Genomic DNA, 7765 nt, shown 5'->3' with positions numbered 1-7765 from the left:
CTCTTCACATATAGTACTTCACATGTTATCTCATATTTTACTTTAGTACTTCACATGTTTTATGATCTCCAAGGACCGACTAGTCTAAGTTAATTGTCTCGTTAAAACTTCGCCAGGAAAACCCAGAAGGACAAAACCTGAACTAACGAAAAGGAGTACAATATTAAGCAAACTTAGAACATAGTTTGACATGAATATGTTGCCTCATTAAAACCTTGAAAAAAAAAACCAGTGGGACAAAACCTTAACGAAGGGAAAATAGTACAACGTGAAAGATGCAAGTAAAGGTGATCTGTTGCAGATGATCACTTTTCTCTGTTGATGTGGACTAGTTTCTCCCCCTGATTACTTTCAGAGTTGTTCCAGACAGTTCCTTTAGTCATGTACTATAGCCATAAAAGATGCAATCAATTACATTCTCATCATTGCGAGGTTCCACATGATATCCATTTGCATGGGTTACTTTGGAATTTAACAAGGTGTGGTTATCTCTAGGTACATGTAGAGATTTTGTGACGTATTTGTTCTATCATGAAAACAAATTTTGAGCAGTGCTGCGCTGGATGATCCAATCCCCGTAGTCACATAATAAGGAAATATTTCAACAACTAGTTTAAATTCCTTAAGCTGGTGGGTGGAAAACCACTATCTGTTCGTCATTGAGTCTTGAGATATTAAATAAGTGGTGTGGCCTTATTAGTAACAAAAGTGCGATTCATCTCAAGTACTTTAGAGTGAATATATGTTACGTTTCAGAGGGGTGATATATTTTTCATCCGGATATATCTCAAGTGCTTTAGAGAATTTATGTCTCATGGGAATAATGTACTTTTCATTACATAAGCACATACATGGGATCTAGTTCAAATAAATAGTCAATTGGCCAGACTAAATTCTTTTTGTAATTAAAATTGATGTCTAAAGTATGACCTTTTCATATAAATTGATTGCTACTGTGGTACCTGCATTGCATTGCTTGTACCAATACCAGTAAGAAGATTTATTCCCAACTCTTTGGTGAGAGCTAGAATTACATCTTAGCTTCATCCCATGTTCAGTTAATACCTGTACTTTGGTGTCATTACTAGCGAGAAAAAAATATACATATTTGGCTCGTGATATATATGTCCCTTTTCACAAGCTTCACTTGTGTCAGTACGTCTAGACCTCATTACTTCGGGGTTCTTTATATTTCCAATTTTTATACAATTAGCTTAATTTGAGAAATTTCTTCATCTCAAAGGGTCAAGAGAATCTCATTTTGAATGTCAAACATTTACTTTAGGTTGAATAGCTTACTAAAGATAGTGAATCTCTTGTTGATACTTTAACATATACTGGTTCATTAGTTTATGGATGAAGTAGAAAACATGGAAGAGGGAAAAAAAGATCTGACTCATATCACTTTTTTGTGAGTTCTTCCACAAAAATTGGGATGCATGTGTTTAGAAACAGAAGAGCATATGTAGCTCTACCTTTTACACAGTGCGTTTTCATTGGCATAAAGTTGTATGAAGAAATATATTCTGTTAGAGCATAGCTCGGTTGAACCCACCAAGCTTTGGTATGTCAAGTTTGGTTGTCATAATTTAGTGAATCAAAACTCATCTAAGAATCGCTTGATTATGTACTAGAGTCAACTTTGTATAGGTTAGATTGAAAGTATTAGGATATGAGACATTACAAGTATTGCGAAGATTTGAAGAAGTGAAGAAGTAAGAAGCTATAACGACAACATCATCCTTCCACTTGAGGTTAGTGATATTTGACTTGAACTGTTTCATTCCCTAACGTATCTTTCAAGTGGTGCATATTGAAAACAAAACTGTAAAGCATGTTTGAACTCTAGATAGACATAGTATTAAGGAATATAATATGAAGTTTATTGCTTAAACATTAAACTTCGTAGATAAGACATCGACATAATCATTTAAATGCTATTGTGATTATGTATAGGTATGAGGCGAGGATTTCATCCTAGGAAACAATGTTTTTACATGTGTTTTAAGGAAGTAAGTTCATAAACTTGTTTATGAATCGAAAAGGAAATCGCCAGGCGTTATTGTGATTGTTATTCATTGCGTATCTTGTGAACATCCAATATGTGTGATTTAGTATAACCGCTCATGACTTTTTTGTGTTCTTGGTAAAACTATTCACAAAGGCCTGACTTATGTATTGGTATGACTTTTATTAGTGAAACCGATCTTAAGTAATCACCTGTGAGGTATAATCGAGTTTGTGATTTGTTGAACCGAATCTGGGTAAAGGGGAACCAATCCTACGAAGAGATGAAATACATCACAAAGGGGAATCGATCCTTATATGGGGTGCAGCAAGGTTTATAGTAGAAAGGGGAGCCGATCCTATGAACATGTGCAACGCGTTTTTAGACAAAGGGGAACCGATCCTATGGACATGTGCAACACATATAAGTTAGATACCATATATATGTGGGGAACCGCTCCTAGTACCTAGTCAACCGAATTTTGGAAAGCTAGTGTGACTATGCACAATACCCACATGGAAGTAGAAACGAAACTTGTTTTGGTAGAACCGTTAAACCCATGATTTATGATTGAGTGTTTCTTAATCAATCGCATAGTTCTTGAAAGTCAGATGAACCAATTCTAACCTTGTTTGGAAGTGTGGCAAATCGGTTTCAAGGTTGTAAGTATGAAATAGGACTTACAAAATAAGGATGTCGACATACTTTGAACACGTACAGTAATGTTTATATTTTATTGTTCAAAGTTATTCCTTAATAGCTAAAGGAAGAAAATCACGTGATCGAAATTAAATAAGTTAAGAATCATTTAATTAAGGTTTTTAATTTTATATATGGAAAATGAGAATTAGTAATGTGCATTTACTAGTTGAGATTTTCCAATGAGATTTTCGGTCATTATTTTGGACAGAGAATTTCCAATAATTATGGAAACTGAATTTGAAATGTACTGAATATCTTTGAGAATATTTTCGGTTTTGGAAATTCCTTGGTGTCCAAACTTCCTTGTATATAAATACTTGAAGTTTTCATTTCTAGCAAACTAATCCTTCGTGACAGAAAACTTCCTCGGTTGTGTTGTTACTGGTGTAGCCACCTATTCGGAGAGGAGAGTAACCTAATTAGGCGAAATCTCTTACGGCCGCTCAGTTTAAAGTCTTCTTTGGGATTGAGAAGCTCTACGAGTACCGTTGGTGGGAAACTAGATAATTGTGGTTTCCTCGTTAACAAAATCTTGTTGTGTCATTTACTTTATATTTCCACATTATCGTTGTCTTATTATAATTAAAGTAAATTACACAAACATTAATTCCTATCTACTTGATAAGCAATCATATTGTGTTTGGTTAAGTTCGAACCTTTGTATCAAGTAAACATACTTCGTTGTTGTATTGTCTCGATCTCGTATCCAAAGACGATCACACGAAGTGTGACCGATTAGTTGTATTGTCTCGGCTCAGTGCATAGACAATCACTTTCGGAGAAAGGATTTATAGGTAGGAAAAGTTTTAGCTTGAGGTATATTTGGGTACCTTCGCCTTTTCATATTCCTTTTTCTTCTTCAAAGAAATGATTTCCACCTCAAATACACAATAATGATGCTCAAATACTTCTGAGTCCAAAATGTCATTTTTGAGTCGAGTTGGATCCAACTGGAAAAAATCTTACTAAAAACAATAATCATAACCCGGTTAATGGCCAAATTACGATGATCCAGTTAGTAGTGTTAACTCGTTAAGGTCATAACGTGTTCAAGGTCCATGGAGAGTTAGATGCCCATTTAAAAGGGCAATAGTGCAGTTTAATTAATGTTTTGGTTTCACAGGAATTAAAACAAACAATTAAATGACATCATTTTTAAATAAGTGTGATGTTTATACGAAATAATTACAATTATAATTCTAAAGGTACATGTGCATGAATCTATTCGTGGAAACTAAATTGACTTTGCATGAATGCATGAATATATTTTAATTAAGATTATTTTAATTGTATTTGCATGTGTATGAATGTATTTATGGAAACTAAATAGTTATTTTATATTTGATTTTGCATGAATGCATGAAAATATTTTATTAATCTTATTTATGAGTGGAAGATAATTATGGATATTATTAATTAATTAATTCATTTGTTTTTTTTTATTTTTAATTAACACGACTATATAAAATGTATATTTCATTTTTTCATTTTTAACTATATTTTTTTTAATAGGAAGGAAAAATGTATTACATAGACATGCAAATCATTATGAGACAAATAAAACATATAAAATGAATTTATGGTAAATCATTGAAAAAAATATGAGTAAATCAATCAGGCTTTACATCAGAGATTCATAATGGAACATGAAAAAAATCACTGGTACACAATCATATTATTAAGTGAATAAAATAAAAACAGTAAATACATGTGATGACAAAATAAAACCATACATACTCAGAAGATTGAAAACTATACTAAGTTTTACTCTAACACATACACGTATAATCAGTCTTTGACACACACGATTTTATAACAATATAACATCATAATAATGCCTATGTCAGTTTGAATGTTGAAGGATGTATTTGCTTTCAACTAAAAGAGCATTTGACGATTAGAATAAGAGAAAAGAATAAAAAAAAATTGATATAATAATGCATACAACAGCACATCATGATTATAGACATTAAAAAACTATTGTGGATAATATAGTATAACATATCACAGAGATGTAAAATAAAAACAACTAGTATAATTTATTTATCATACAAACAAGCATATATAGTATGTAATAAAGATACAAACATGCATATATGGTATGTAATAAAGATATAAACCTGCATGTATGGTATATGGTATGTAATAAAGATTATAACATAATATATGGTATGTAATAAAGATTATAGCAATATATTCTTTATATAAAAACAAAGTTTTTTCGAGCGTTGTGGTTAACCGGAGCTTCTGGTTGATTCTGGCCCCACCATAATATCTTTTTTTGGTAATTTTATAATATTTTTAGTTCACAATATATTTTCGACCAATCACAACAAACAAACGAATTATCTAAAATAATTAAATATAATAAAATCTATACATTACCAAAAATGTTTAAAAAATCTAATACATTTAATCCTAACAATTAAATTCACAAACAAAATAAACAAAAAAAGATTGTACAAACAAAATTAAAATAAATTAATATCAAAAAAATATTGTTAATCACGATTTCATTACAAAAATAAATCAATTACAAAATCATAAGAAAATGTCCAATGTCCGATTACAATTTTTGATAATTAAACTAATCTTAATTACAATTCCAAGCTATTAGTTAATATTAAAACTAACTCTAACTGCGATTACATTTACAATTCGAAAAAAGTATGAACTTTGATCAAAGTTTATAAATCAATATACATAGAGTTGTGAATGCTTACCGGATCAAAACATGCTACCCGTTCCGCAAAAAAGCGATCGTTAATCCTGTTCAATAGTTCGAAATAAAACCGTCAATAAAAAATATGGAAATAGCATAACATGATTTAAACAAAACTAAAAATGAGAAACCAAAAAACCTCGATAAGAAAGTATAATCGACCAAAATGAATATTGGTTTCAACATTATTTTTCTTAATATTATTCATTTCACAAAAAAAAAAAATAGAAACAGTTTCCTTTATTTAACGTGTAGAAGATACTCAATAATTTTTTAGGAAAAACATCTCAAAAAAAAAAGGTATAGTTGTCCAAAAATAATATTAATAATTTATTTATCTTATAGGTAAATATGCTAAATATATTATGTGTGAAAAATAATATTTTTTTTCCCAAATTTTGTTATGGCCATTTAATATACAGATCAAGAAATATATAACTATGGAAATATTTATATTATTTTTAAAGCAAGTATCTGTATATAATTATACGAATATTTAAACAAATATTTATATTTATTGATATATATATATTATTTCCAAAGCAAAGTTGATTTCTTATGGTATTTTTGTGATAACTCTATATAAAGTATTCGTGCAAAACCAAAATTCTATGATTTCCATGTTACTTCTCTTTTTTATGATTATTTTGTTCCTTTTTTTCTATTTAGATTGTTTTTAATCTGATCCACTTTTGTTTTCTGTTTTGAATGTATCCTAGATCGGGCACCTGTTACAAATGTAAGTTGAAGCGGCGCATAAGTCATAGAATTTAAAAGTATAAATTATTCCGCGAATATTTTTCTAAATTAAAAACAATAATTATCTTTTGATTAGAATGTCTAAAGGATGCATAAAATAGATTGTTTTTAATCTGATCGACTTTTGTTTTCTGTTTTGAATGTATCCTCGATCGTGCACCTGTTATAAATGTGTGTTGGAGCGTTCGCATAGGTCAAAGAATTTAAAGGTATAAATCATTCCGTGAATGTTTTTGTAAATGAAAAACAATAATTATTTTTTGATTAGTATGTCTAAAGGATGCATAAAAGCTTATTAATGTATATTCATATTGTCGCTGCTTCATGCTTTTTGCTAGATCAAAAAGTTAAGGTTTGTTTAATCTCAACACAGATCATGTTCAATAATTGTTCTTTTTTTTTTCTTTCATTTTCCGTTGTTGGTCGACTAATCAACAATTTTACGATTATTAAGGTTTGTTTAATCTCAACACAGATCATGTTCAATAATTATTCTTTTTTTTTTCTTTTTCGTTTTCAGTATGTTTTTTTGTTGTTGGTAACAAAAAAGATATTTGCACGGATTTTATGATTATTAAGGTAACAAAAGAGATCTTTGCACGGATTGATGGTATGGATCAATAGAATTGTTGTGCTACTACACGGTCTCAATAGTTCGGGTGGTGACAGATCTGTCTTTTTATCGGTTCAAATAATTTTTAGCATGCTTTCTTTTTTTTTGTTTTCCTCCTTCTCGTGAGGTTTGGCATGTTCCCCTCATTTTGTTTGTTTTTCCTTTTATTAATGAAATCTCCACGCGAGTTTTTCCAAGAAAAAAAAGATCAATAAAATTGTTGGCGCACTCTCTTAGTTGTATGGAGATCATGTCTAACGAAAAATATGTCTCTTGGTTGTAAGATCGGCATTAAAGAAATTTTTTTTTGAAATAGCACTAGCTGCAAAAAGGCACTGAACTTAGTGGTGTATCCAACCCAACTTTCAAGGCCTCAGCCAAATATCTACTGAAACAGTAAAATTCTTTTTGGTTAAGTTCTGAAGCTTTCAAATACTGAAACAGTGATACCTTTTTTTCACCGTACATAAGGGGATTGACGGGTTTTTTTTTTGTAGAGTAATAATATTGTGATACCCAATGATTAGAATTTTGTCCTTTGGTGCGCAACGACGAACTCTTTTCTAAAACCCCAAATACATTCCTGCAAGCAATGCTAACCACTCTTTGTATACCGAATAATGAGATTCCACAAAATATAAGACCAATAGCCAGAAAAAATAGAAAATCTTTAATATTCCTTACGAGTATATTTTTTCTTTAAGGTCAACATATTGGAGGAAAAAAATGAAATCGATAAGTAGTATCATTTATTTTCTTCTGCGCATGACCCTTATCTGCATCGTATCAAATACCATATAATTGTACGCATTGTAGTTCAATCTAAAATAAATATTATAATAATTTAAGGTATGCACGAGTGTTTGAGGCTCTCATACATGCGAAGAGCAATATTAGACTATAGTGCAGTTGCTGCTAGATATGGCACATATATTGTGTAGTTTGACGTTTTGGAGAATAC

General features: G+C 30.5%; 1 long non-coding RNA gene across 1 annotated transcript; it reads left to right on the top strand.

The window, feature by feature from the left end:
- The first annotated feature begins 6453 nt into the window (after positions 1–6453).
- LOC113321569 lies at positions 6454–7040 on the top strand. The gene is made up of 2 exons (XR_003346764.1): positions 6454–6543; positions 6712–7040. It is a non-coding gene; the product is annotated as an uncharacterized LOC113321569 (long non-coding RNA).
- The last annotated feature ends 725 nt before the right edge of the window (positions 7041–7765 follow it).

The sequence above is a fragment of the Papaver somniferum genome, chromosome 11 (genome assembly GCF_003573695.1).
Source record: "Papaver somniferum cultivar HN1 chromosome 11, ASM357369v1, whole genome shotgun sequence".
NCBI classification, from domain to species: Eukaryota; Viridiplantae; Streptophyta; class Magnoliopsida; order Ranunculales; family Papaveraceae; genus Papaver; species Papaver somniferum.
Note: the sequence above shows the minus strand (reverse complement) of the source record. Positions and strands in the feature narration are given on the sequence as shown.